Source organism: Scyliorhinus canicula, chromosome 11 (assembly GCF_902713615.1).
Source record: "Scyliorhinus canicula chromosome 11, sScyCan1.1, whole genome shotgun sequence".
NCBI lineage: Eukaryota > Metazoa > Chordata > Chondrichthyes > Carcharhiniformes > Scyliorhinidae > Scyliorhinus > Scyliorhinus canicula.
In genome coordinates this window covers 42,697,419-42,710,175 of record NC_052156.1, presented here as the reverse complement: position 1 = coordinate 42,710,175, position 12,757 = coordinate 42,697,419, and the positions used below count along the sequence as shown (strand labels likewise).

The 12,757-nt window shown below is 47.2% G+C and overlaps 1 protein-coding gene across 2 annotated transcripts in view; it reads right to left on the bottom strand.

Annotated features, from left to right (window-relative positions):
- LOC119973054 (monoacylglycerol lipase abhd6-A-like) overlaps positions 1–7,610 on the bottom strand; it is a 107,540-nt gene extending 99,930 nt beyond the window's left edge. The window contains exon 1 of one of the 2 annotated variants that reach the window (XM_038810503.1): positions 7,456–7,610. The gene's annotated coding sequence lies outside the window, so the exon portion shown is untranslated. Of the gene's footprint in view, positions 1–6,894; positions 7,130–7,455 lie in introns of those variants that run through there. The other variant, XM_038810502.1, reaches the window with a different exon arrangement.
- Between the last annotated feature and the right edge of the window lie 5,147 nt (positions 7,611–12,757).

The following is a 12,757-nucleotide window of genomic DNA, read 5'->3' as shown; positions in this document are numbered from 1 at the left end:
AATGGGCCACCCACAACCGTCTGGGGTAGAGAACAATGGGCCATCCACAACCGTCTGGGGTAGAGAACAATGGGCCATCCACAACCGTCTGGGGTAGAGGACTCCAAAGATTACCAACCCTCTGACTGAAGAAAGTTCTCCGCACCTCAGATCACCTCAGACCTAAATAATCTACCTTTTGTCATGAGGTTATTGCTCCCATATTCCAGGAGAAACAGTCTCTCAGAATCCACGCTGTCAAACACTTTTGAAATCTTGTATTGGCCCAATTTATTCATGGGCCTTTCCTCATAGGATAATCCTCTCATCCCGGGTCCCAATCTGGTGAACCTTCACTGTACAACCTCCAAGGCAAGTATATCCTTCCTTTTATACGGAGATCAAAGCTGTGTTCAGTTCTCCAGGTGTGGTCCCACCAAAGCCCTATACAATCCTAGCAAATTGTCCTTATTCCTGTAATCCAATCTCCTTGCAAAAAAGGCATGCTAACTTTGTGTTTTATGTACAAACACTAATAAGGCTCTCTAAAAATCGAAATGTAAAAGCTGCACTTTAAAAAAAAAAAAAAAAGTTTTTCTATTCCTTTTTCCAAAGTGAATAACCTCAGTTAGCCAAATTTTACTCCACCTACCAGCTTGTTACCCAATCATTTAACCTGTCTATATCTCTTCGCAGCCTCTCTGTGTCCTCTTCACAGCTTACATTTCCACCTAGCTATGTATCATCATAAAACTTAAATACATTAACCTTTCTCACTTCACCAAATTCATTAATATAGGTTGTAAATTGCTGAAGGCCCAGCACTGATCTTTGCGACACTCCGCTAGTTGCAGTCTGCCAACTTGCCCCTTTATCCCTATACTCTAGGGCGGTACGGTAGCACAGTGGCTAGCACTGTTGCTTCACAGGGCCAGAGACCTGGGTTTGATTTCCGGCTTGGGTCACTGTCTGTGCGGAGCCTGCACATCCTCCCCGTGTCTGCATGGGCTTCTTCTGGGTGCGCCGGTTTCCTCCCACAGTCCAAAGATTTGCAGCTTAGGTGGATTGGCCATGCAAAATTGCCCCTAGTTTCAAAAAGGTTAGGCGGGATTACTGGGTTACAGGGTAGGGTGGCGGTGTGGGCTCAAGTAGGGTGCTCTTTCCAAGGGCCAGTGCAGACTCGGGCCGAATGGCCTCCTTCTGCATTGTAAATTCTAAATTCTATGATAATTCTACTTCTCAGGAGACGATGGACTGCGCCCAGGGAGTATGTCACTTCTGTATTGAAAATAGTCTGTTGTAGAGGCTGATTTGTGAGTGGTAGTCCCTTCTACAGCTTGCACAGATGAATAGTCCGAGGTCGACTAATGTTTTTTCCGCCTGGCAGGATCTCAGGATCTGGTCATTTCTGTCCTCTGCTTTTTTCACACCCTTCCTGGCTGCTTGTCTCAGGCACTCCGGCCAACATTGACTCAGATCATGGTCAACTTGAAGTCTCTCTTGTAGATATACTTGTATTGCAGACGTGGCTACCTGTTGATTTTGTGCAGCTGGCAAGCTCACCATGGAGCATGTCTTTGGAGATATAGCCATCAACTCACATGACCCAGCCAGTATCTGGTTTCAGAATTAGGGTTAGGGTTTCAAAGTTAGAATCTGGTTTCAGAACAGAATGCTGGGGATCCCTGCATCCTGTTGTATTTCCATATTTGCCACTCTGTCTAAACAAGAGAGGCCCAATATTCATCAAAGGCAGCAGTAGTGGAACTGTTCAGCTGCTTTTCTTGACTTGCATAAGTTGTCCATGCCTTGCCATTGAAAGGGAGGGTGCTGAGAGCACAAGTCCGATACACATGGAGCTTTGTATTTATGTTAGTTTGCTGTTGATTCAAACTCAGTTTCTTACCTTTGGCATGACAGCTGTGGACTTGGCAAATCTGATGCGGATTTCGGCATCAATGGACAGGGTTGCTGGCATCTGTTGATCCAAGCTGTCAGCAATCTCCAGAGTGATGGAAGTGGTCCATAACATTGGACTTCCTGATGCTGACTGTCAGTCCAAACTCTTTGCAGGTCCAGGTGAACCAATCTACAAGCTGTTGCAGTGGACTTCAGTATGGGAAACAGCGCAGCATCATCAGTAAACTGCAACTTACGGACTGGGACACTGAGCAATTCGGTCTTGGGGCACAGTCTTATCAAGTTAAACAGTTTGCCACTGTACCCGGCATGGAGGTAGACAGCTTATTTGAATCACTGAAAATATACAACAGCAGCACGGTGGAAAATCAGGGTATCAGGGTGAAGCCCTGCTTTACCCCGATGCTGATCTTAAAAGCGTCCGATGATGTTCCATTGTAACTGATGAATCTGTGCATGTTCTCGTCAAAAGAAGAAATGATCCCAGGAGTCCAGGTGGGCAGCCTATTTTCCACAGCAGTTTGAAGAGTCTCCTCTGCTAACAATGTTAAGGCCTTGCGAGGTCAATGAAGGCAATGCATCATGGTCTGCTCTGTTCACATCCCTTCCCTTGTAACTGACAAAGTTAGAACATCATATCAACTGTTGATCTGCAGGTGCTGAAGCCGCACTGGCACCCAGGGTAGATGTATGATCGCAATTTGGTCAGACCAACACCCCACAATACTTAACAAGGTGATGCCTTGGTAATTTCTGCAGTCACTGAATACCCCTTTGTTTGTGTGCAAGATGACTATCTTTACATCATGCATGCATTGAGGCACCAATCTTTCATTCCAGCAGGGACTCAAACATTCATGGAGGTGCTGCAGCAGCTTTCTGCTTTTGGTAATTTCAGGTGGAATACCATCATTTCCTGGGATTTTACCATTGGTAAGATGGTCAATGGACTTGTTGAGCTCTACTATGGTGGACTCACTGTCCAGCTCCTTCACGATAGGCCATTGACACTGAGAGCTTCCTCCGCATCAACGTTCTCCCTTGAGTAGAGTTCAAGATACTGCTCCAGCCACCTTTCATTCCGTAACAACCTCCCCGAACAGGCACCGGAATGTCGCGACTAGGGGCTTTTCACAGTAACTTCATTTGAAGCCTATTCGTGACAATAAGCGATTTTCATTTTTTTTCCTGCTTGCTAGGTTTTGCGATGATCGTTCCTGTCTTGGTCTTCTTGGTTGCTGCTGGGCCTGTGACTTTCTTGATTCCTTCATACATCTCTCTAACATCCCCAATTCAGAAGCTGATTGTATACTATTGCAGAGTTTCAACCAGTATTGAATGACGCAGTGCTCAGTAGTGTTTTGCTACTTCATTCTGGCAATTCTAGGTGCATCTAGATTTTTGTTTGTTGAGGACTTGTTTGTAGTTCATGAATGCTGTCCTCTTGGTTTCAGTAACTGGCTCCATTTCAGTCACTATCTCTCCGAAATAAAAACAGAAAGTGCTGGAAAAACGCAGAAGAGTCATACTGGATTTGAAATGTTAACTGTTTATCTCTCCACAGATGTTACCTGAGTTCTTCCAGCATTTTCTGTTTTTTATTTCCAGTATTTGCTTTTATCATAGAATTTACAGTGCAGAAGGAGGCCATTCGGCCTATCGAGTCTGCACTGGCTCTTGGAAAGAGCACCCGACCCAAGGTCAACAACCCCACCCAACACTAAGGGCAATTTTGGACACTAAGGGCAATTTATCATGGCCAATCCACCTAACCTGCACATCTTTGGACTGTGGGAGGAAACCGGAGCACCCGGAGGAAACCCACGCACACACGGGGAGGACATGCAGACTCTGCACAGACAGTGACCCAAGCCAGAATCAAACCTGGGACCCTGGGGCTGTGAAGCAATTGTGCTATTCACAATGCTACCGTGCTGCATTTCTCTGATCTCTTTTCATGTACGTAGTAAGTGCAGAGTTGTAGATGGTGTTGTGCAGATGATCCCACTTTGACACTATACGCCAGTTTGGAGATTTGCTGTCTGAAAGAACCTGATGGAGGGTGCTGAGGAACTCCGAGGTCCTTTCTGAAACAGTGTCATGGTAAGTGTTGATCAGGGGATGTCCTTTCTTCTTGGCATGGTATAGCTTCCTTCGCTGAAGCCTGATCTTGCTCCACACCCAGGGAGTGGTCAGTGCCACAGTCAGCACTGTGATAGCTACAGGTGAGGGAGGTACACCTGATGTGGAGATCTGGCAGCACAGTGGTTAGCACTGTTGCTTCACAGCGCCAGGTTCAATTCCCGCTTGGGTCACTGTCTGTGTGGAGTCTGCACGTTCTCCCTGTGTCTGCGTGGATTTCCTCTGGGTGCTCCGGTTTCCTCCCACAAGTCCCCAAAGACTTGCTTGTTAGGTAATTTGGACATTCTGAATTCTCCCTCTGTGTACCCGAACAGGCGCCTGAGTGTGGTGACTAGGGGATTTTCACAGCAACTTCATTGCAGTGTTAATGTAAGCCTACTTATAACATTAATAATGATTATTATTATGCCAGTGGTATTATCTTAGATGTCGTCAGGACACCTTGTGACGTGGCTTGGATTGGAAGCAGCTGTTTGTTACCTAGAGTTCATGATCATAGCTGCTCCAGCAATTTCTGTTCACCTTGCTGATTTTCCGATACCCTTTGTACATTGCCAAGTTGTGTAATCGGTACTCAGCCTTGTGTCAAAGCACCTAGAAGCTACAGCTCCTTGGTGCTGGAAAGAATTGATCTTTGACATCTGGAGTGGGGGTGAGCGCCAGGGCATAGATTCACATGGGTTTAACTGGACCTGCACTTGTTGGCTAGTCAAATGTAAGAAGTCTCTCTCCGAGCCTTCTGTTGGGGGAGGGGGATTCAATCATCGCCGTAGAGTGTTTTCACTGAAAAACCCATTTCATGCTCATGTGTTGACTCTCATGTTTTCCCCTGCCAGAAGAATGTGTAGTATTTCTCTTTCAGGGACACACTTTGAGGGCGTCTAGTTTCTTGCAGTGTAGCATCGTCAGCATTGAGCCTTATGAGATCTTCTTGTCGGCCTCAGCTCTCTTGCATGTGTCATCAACCTTTAGGGGCAGCATGGTGGCACAGTGATTAGCACTGCTGCATCAGCACTAGGGATCGAGTTCAGTTCCAGTCTTGGGTGACTGCCTGTGTGGAGTTTTTAGGTCTCTCCATGTCTTTGTGAGTTTCCTCCGGGTGCTCCAGTTGCTTCCCACAGCCAAAGATGTGCAGGTTAGGTGGATTGATCATGATAAATTGCCCCTTGGTGTCTAAAGATGTGCATGTTAGGTGGGGTTATGGGGATTGGGCGGGGGGGGGGGGGGGGGGGGGGGGGGGGGGGGGAGTGGGTCTAGGTAGGGTGCACTTTCAGAGAGTTGGTGTAGACCCAATGGGCTCAATGGCCTCTTTCTGCACTGTAGGAATTCTATGAGAAGGTCATCATAAGGTCAGGATTTATAATCCTCCCATTCCAGCTTGGAGTGTGAATGAGCTTTGACAAAGGGTCATCTGGACTCGAAACGTTAGCTCTTTTCTTTCCCTACAGATGCTGCCAGACTCGCTGAGAATTTCCACCATTTTCTCTTTGGTTTCAGATTCCAGCATCCGCAGTAATTTGCTTTTATATATTGGGGTGTGAATGACTCTTTTTGTTTTTGTCTTGCCTGGTGCATTGACTAACAACCCACCTGTGGAGAGAAGACTCTCTGAGCTCCAAGCACCCATTGAAGCAAGCAGACTGTGACAGGACCACACCTAACTGAATGGAAGCTGCCCAGCTTAATAAAGGCTGTAACTATCCAACCAGATGCGATGACCTTTCCCCTGCTGGGAGTATTTCCTGGTGCTTGTACACCAATAAAGTGAGAGCTGATAGCCAGTAACTGTTTCTTTGCATGTCGTTCAAAGGTAAACCACAAAGCTGGAGTGTCCTCTAGGGTACAGGCCTGTGTGAATAGTATGGAGACGGTGAGCTACCCAAGCATCAGCCCCCCATCTCCCCATCCCCATCCCCATCCCCAGCATTGCTAGCGTTATCTAAACTAAGGAAGTGTCTCCACCTTATGCTAACAGATTACTCCCAACTCCATAAATCCTTATCATACATATTAACCTTTGGTGTCAAAACTAATCAAATGTCTTAAGTAAATTCAAAGACAGTTCGTGTATTGGTTTTCCTTTATCTGGCCTATTAATGGCATCGCCAAAAAGACACCAGGACAGAGGCGTCTCCAAGGAGGAAAGAAAAAAACAGAAGCAAAAAAGTGGGAACTGGAACCATAGCCAGCCAGGGTCCAGGAAAAACTCAAAAAGCCTGGAAACAGGATCTGCAGCATAAGTGCAGACTTTCATTCCAAGCCCAACATTTCCACTCCTCGAATTCGGCGCAGGCCAATGTTACTAAGATGCAGCCAACACTTCTCATAGAAATGACTGCAAGCTGACTGAAGCGGTTATAGGGGACAGCAATGGGACCTGGTCAAAGCAGTGTCTCTAAATCAGGTGGATCTGAGCAAACTCCTGGGTGGATTTTGCACTTGGCTGCATTGTATTGAACAACGCTCCCCCGACAAACCCGCACTAAAACTACCACCGACCGAGATAACAGGTGCAGGTCGCCGGCAGAACGTACCCAGACCCTCCCAGCAAGGGCAATCAGGAAACAATCATGTCAACACATAAAGAGCCCCCAGTGGAACAGCAGTGAAAACTGGACACACATGCACACACCGCCCTGCCTGCCCTTTGCAGATTCCAATGGGAGGAATTAACCCTGGTGTTGAAATTGTGCGGTGGCGCCGCACACACAGAAATGCAAAGACACTGATCGGTGTGCAGCACACTGCCAAAGGCAGCGAGCTGACTATTGCGCTTTGTCATCAGTTATGTAACCATTGTGCGGTGTACACTGTAACATTGCGGGGTAGTCAGTAATGGGGAAAGGCACTAACCGCTTCTCCTGTTCAGATCACTGCGGCGAGACCGGCTCCAGAGTCCGAATCTGGGTTAAATATCCTCCTGATGAGAATGTCTTGCAACAATTTCAAAACACTTCCGGGGCAGAGCTAATGTTGTCGGTGGATTGAACGCTGCACCGCGGGCAGAGTCTTCAGGAGACAGCAGTGGCTGCCTGCACCGTGCTCTATCCCTGGGCACAGCTCTCTGTCTCTCTACTTCCCAGGGAACCTGCTCTCCGATTTAATCCTCATTCCAGCCCTGATTCACTCCCAGAGCCGTCAATCAGCCTGGGCTCAGCGGTGACATTATCATCGCTGCGACTGACACACATTGCAAACCCCTGCAAGCTACCTTTACATTTCACGTACATCCCAGGGTACATGCATCTTTACTCACACATCTTTAACCAAACTTCAGTTCGGGAAAGTATTTTAGCCCCCCTCGTGGAAATCTTAATTTTGAAAACTATTTTAATCAATGTCACCTCCCCTCCCCTCCCCCCCCCCCCCCCCCCCGTTTTCACTGGAGCTCCCCCCCTCCCCACTAATACTTACCACCTGATCGCTGGGGATAGGCAGGTAACAGTAAGTCAACCCAGAGAGTCCCCATAGAGTGAGTGTCCACTGCTTTCAGAGATGGTTTCTGAAAGGGGGGTACCCGTTGTTTGGCAATGGCCTGGATTCTGTGGCCAGAAGGGGCAATGGTCACCATTGACCTAAAAAGAAATGACCCACAAAGAATTACTGGACCAGAGAGAACCTGTGTAACCTCTGCCTATAGTGATGTCATCAATCAGCCGGATCAACCAACCAAATGGAAGAATTCTCACAGACAGCAAATCAAGAAGTTAAAAAGCTTTGCCTATAATTCACTTTTTAATCATTTTGTGGAAACTGAAGTAAAAGTTTGGGCATATACATGTGATTAAGTTAGAAATTGAGATATTTTGAACAAACTTTTTAAAAGTTCAATTGTGTTTCAAATTATGGAATTGTTATCATGGAATTGAGGGAATAAAGTTCCACACCTATTAACCACACCCACCAAATTTTATTTTCATTGCAAGTCAATGGAAATGCAGGTGTTATATACAACAGGCAGCTGTTCTGCTGCCATCTGTCCTGTGCCTCTGCAAAAATTGAACTTTACCCCCGGTCAATCCAAAAACATAATCTCGGTTAAAGGAGAATGGAAGAAATCTCAACATTACCAGTTGTAATGTTGAAAAGTGAAACATGCTTTTCATCTTGGACTCATTCTGGCAGATGAAAGATTACCAATTTCAAAGCAAGCAACAATTTATACTACATGAGAAAAAGTGCTGACAGTGAGCTCTGACTGGTTGACGTGTTGCCATAGAAACTGCTGAGTGCAAGTTGAAAAGCTTTGATTGTATATCCCTCTTTTCAGCAATATTCAAGTTCTGTACTACCAGGCAACTAACCATAACAATTTTACATTTTTTAAAGAAAAATCCACAATTATGGCGTATCAGGAGGGGGGATTAAGGCCAAGTGGGAGGAGGAGCTGGGGATGGGACTAGAAGAGGTGCTGTGGTGTGAGTTGCTGCAGAGGATGAATGCCTCAACCTTATGCGTGAGGCTGGGTTTGATACAGCTAAAGGTAATACACAGAGTGCACCTGATGAAGTCGAGGATGCGGCATTTGTTTGTGGGGGTGGACGATATTTAGGAGTGATGTGGGAGGGCCCCAGCCAATCGCCCACATATGTTCTGGTCTTGCCGAAGTTGGAGGAATTTTGGAGGTTGATTTTCAGCACCATGTTAGCGATCTTGCATGCGGATTTAGAGCCCAGTCCCCTGGTGGCATATTCGGGGTGTCAGACTTGCCGGAGATGCAGATGGGAGCCGGGGCAGATGTTTTAGCCTTTGCCTTGTTGATCGCTCGCAGGCGGGTCCTGTTGCGGTGGCGTTAAGTTTCACCAACCTGTGCCTCAGTGTTGCTGGGAGATGTAATGGAGATCTTGGGCTGGATTCTCCTGGTGGGGGGCGGGGTCCTTATGGGCGGCCGGGGGAAAGACCGGGCCGGTAATATCATCAGGCTCGTGGCCGATCGGGGGGGCCTACATCTTGCAGCTGCCTCCACGGTCCGAGTCCGCCATGGCGCTCAGCGCGGCCGCTGGAGGACGCCAACGTGCGCATGTGCGAACTCCACACCGGAAATGCGGGGCCTGTATCCGCAGCTAGATCTGCGTGAATTACTCCGGGTCCCTGCTAGCCGCTGCAGGGCATTGAATTGGCACAAACATTCTTCAGGAATCTTCGGAGCGAAATGCCAGCAATTTTATGCTGGCGTGGGAACATGGCCCCATTTTGGGAGAAGCCAGCCCAAGCTGTACTTGTGAAGCGTTAAACTTGCTCTGAGGAGGGTGAGTGAGGGGTTATAAGAGGTGGGGTTTATTTATACTACATTTCAAGGAGCTGGTTACCGTCAACTCCTAGGGTGGAGGGGAGGGACAAGGTGGGGAGGTTGGTTTGGGTGTAAGGGGGGGGTGGCTTGGGGATAAATTGATCTGTGAGTTGGTGTGGGCTGGCAAGATGCCGTGGGATAGTAGGGCCAATTTGCAGAGGGCAAGGTGGGTGGGGTGGAGTTTTAACCTGGTGATTCAGACTTCACAGTTAAACAAGAACAGGTGCTGGTTGCAGGGGCAGCAGTAGAATGTCACCAGACAAAAACAGAGCCCTCTCCAGGTTCTGTCCAGCTGGACACATATACTACTCGCCTGGACATTCACCAGGAAAACCTAACTTTTTCCCACACTTAATTTATACCCTGAAAATGCCCCTAATTTCCCCAACAGGTCCATAATTCTCCCCATACAATGGATTCACAATGTACAATAAATTGCCAGTGTACAACAATATCCTGTGCTCTCTACCCCTACGATCCCTTGCCACTCATTTGAAGCCTGTAGTGCAATCACCAGAGGCTCAACGGCGAACACAAACAATAATGGACAGAGGCGGCATCCCTGTCTTGTCCCCTGTACTACTTCAAATACCCTGAATTCATCCCATTCATCCTCACACTTGCCGTGGAGGGTGCATGTAGTAACCAAACCGGTGCAAAGTATGTGGGCTTGGCTCATTCCTGGGCCTATCAGCAGGCAACACAGAACAACACTGGGCTTTGATTGATGGATTCCCCTTTAGAGAGGGACCACAGCTTTCCAGACATTGAAAGGTGGTGGAGACTTTGAGCAGTTCAGAAGGATCTCCTGATTGGGGTGAAGTTTCTGAGCTTCCATTGAGTGACGCAGCAGCCAGGTTTCTGACATTCGGTCTGGAGGGCAGCCTGAGGTAAAGTGACCTCGCCGAACTAACATCGGGGTGCTAGCCTGCAAAACCTTCAGCAAGGTGAGGAGGAGACGCTAGTCAACGGGTGTCGAGTGGAGCAACCTCCAGGACAGGGCTCAGGAGGGTGGGCGGACAACCAAACAACCGAAGAACAGAGGCCAGAAGCAGTTGTTGTGGCTCGAGGTCCGGCCACCAGAGTGAGAGCTGAGAGGTGAGCAGTCGGGAGGTGCGAGGGCCAGATAAGCGCTGATGTCATGGATTTTGGGAGCAGTGGGCAGTGGGGCAACTCCACCGGAGCCAGATGCCAGGGTTGAGAGTGAGGGTGCTTGGCAGCAGCTGGACAGGGTTATCGAGGGGTGCAGCTGCAGGAAGTAGTCGACCCCAAGGGGCGTGATGTAGGGGCTCCGCAAAGGGGGAGAGTGTGGGGCCCCCAAAAGTGTAAACCTGCCTCTGCTTTCAGGCAATGAGTTCCAGATTCCCACCACCCTCTGAGTGAAAAGGTTTTTTCCTCAAATCTCCTCTATATCTCCGACCACTCACCTTAAATCTAAGCTCCTTTGTTATTGATCCCTCTACTGAGGGGAAAAAGTTTCTTACTATCTGCACATCTCTGCTCAGGAGAGAAAATGGTTGAATGTGGATGACATACAGAATATCGATTATTTGTTTTTTGCCATATTGGAATGGCTTGTGAATCCTATCTATGATTGGTAGTCGATTCCTTTGGGACCATACAGAGCTGCGTCTGTCATCCTAGCCAAGGGTCTTTTAACCACGTTTGCTGATCTAACAGGACCATCACACTGGCTCCTGTGTCTAATCCACAGCAATAATATCCACACTTCAAAAGAATTCATTGGTTGTGAAGTGCTTTTGGATGTCTTGTGAATGTGAAAGACACTAACTATAATAATAATACTTTTTCTTAGTGCCACAAGTAGGCTTACATTAACACTGCAATGAAGTTACTGTGAAAAGTCCCCTAGTCACTACATTCCGGCGCCTGTTCGGACACACAGATGGAGAATTCAGAATGTCCAAATTACCTAACAGCCCGTCTTTCGGGACCTATGGGAGGAAACCGGAGCATCTGGAGGAAACCCATGCAAACAGGGAGAACGTGCTGACTCCGCAGAGAGAGTGACCCAAGCCGGGAATCAAACCTGGGACCCTGGTGCTGTGAAGCAATAGTGCTAACCATTGTGCTACCGTGCCGCCCATAACTAACTACACGTTTGTTCTTTCTATTCTTTAAGAGAGTGTGACAACAATCTCACTACTCACATCTCACTCATATTTTCATGTCACCTGAAAATTTGAAGAGTTAAAATCTAATGAAAGTGAAAAAAAGAATTACTGGGTCCAATTTGATTATATTAAGTAGCAAGCCTCACGCTATGCTGTTAAGAGCACTAATGATTCTTCTTTCTGAGAACATTTATAACATTGCTATATGTATAATTTCATCCACCATGCTACCTATCTTATAGAATTCAAGAGGACATAGACAGGTTGATGGAATGGACAGACATGTAGCAGCTGAAATTTAATGCAGATGAGTGCGATGTTCTTGTTTGCTGCGCTCTGAATGACATTGTGTAGCAGCAAGGTTTGAATGTGCATGTGGATGAAAGCAAAGGGCATGGATTACCTGTAGACAATTTTATTGAGAGAAGTGATGAAGGCAATGCAGCAGCAGTAGTAGCAGTTTGTATTGTTGCCCAGGATGCCTGAAAGGCCCTTAATAATGTAACAGCACTAATATTTCACCAGCAGTAGCCCTGTAAACAACTAGTCCTTCACCTCCACCTTGCCTGTCCTTCCACTTGGCCCCAATAATACATAGCTTTCCATTCATCACCAATATAAATTAAAAAGCAAATTAATAGCTGGTAACCAGGAATGGGAAAGACGGGGAAGTGGTTTCAACTAATAATATTTGTGATTCAATTAAAGAACAGAAACTTCACAATGTAACATTTTCACGCCCACATTTATGTAACCACAAGGCTCTTCACTTCCTTTTTCAACCCCTCCTACATAGTGTGGTACTTGTGGAAGTAGAGGGAAGGGCGGCTGCTCAGTTTCCTGCTCTGACTGCCAAGATGCCCTTATTAATCTGTGAGCTCTGGGTTTTAAACCGATGCGCACCAACAAACTCCTCCACCTGCTCCAGTGCAGGGCCGACCCAGCCACATCAGGACATGAGGAACATGTTGCATTACTAATTGGAGAAGGGACATGCAGAGAAGCAATGGGTGATGAGGACCTGCATAGCACAAATGATTTGAGTGGCGTTTCCACTCCCATGTCCCCTTTTGCTATTTAACCTCTTATGGTCCAACAGCTCTACACTGCTGGCACTCTGCTCGAGGCCACTTTGTTGGAGATCACTGCGGCCCTGATATTTGTCATTCTATTTCGGCCACCAGGCTTATCAGTATCAGATGTGCATTGGTAGGTGTGAATATAGTAATTTTATTGCCACAGAATTAGTCACCCAAGCAGTTCAAGAAGACATTGTTGCAATGTCATGTGT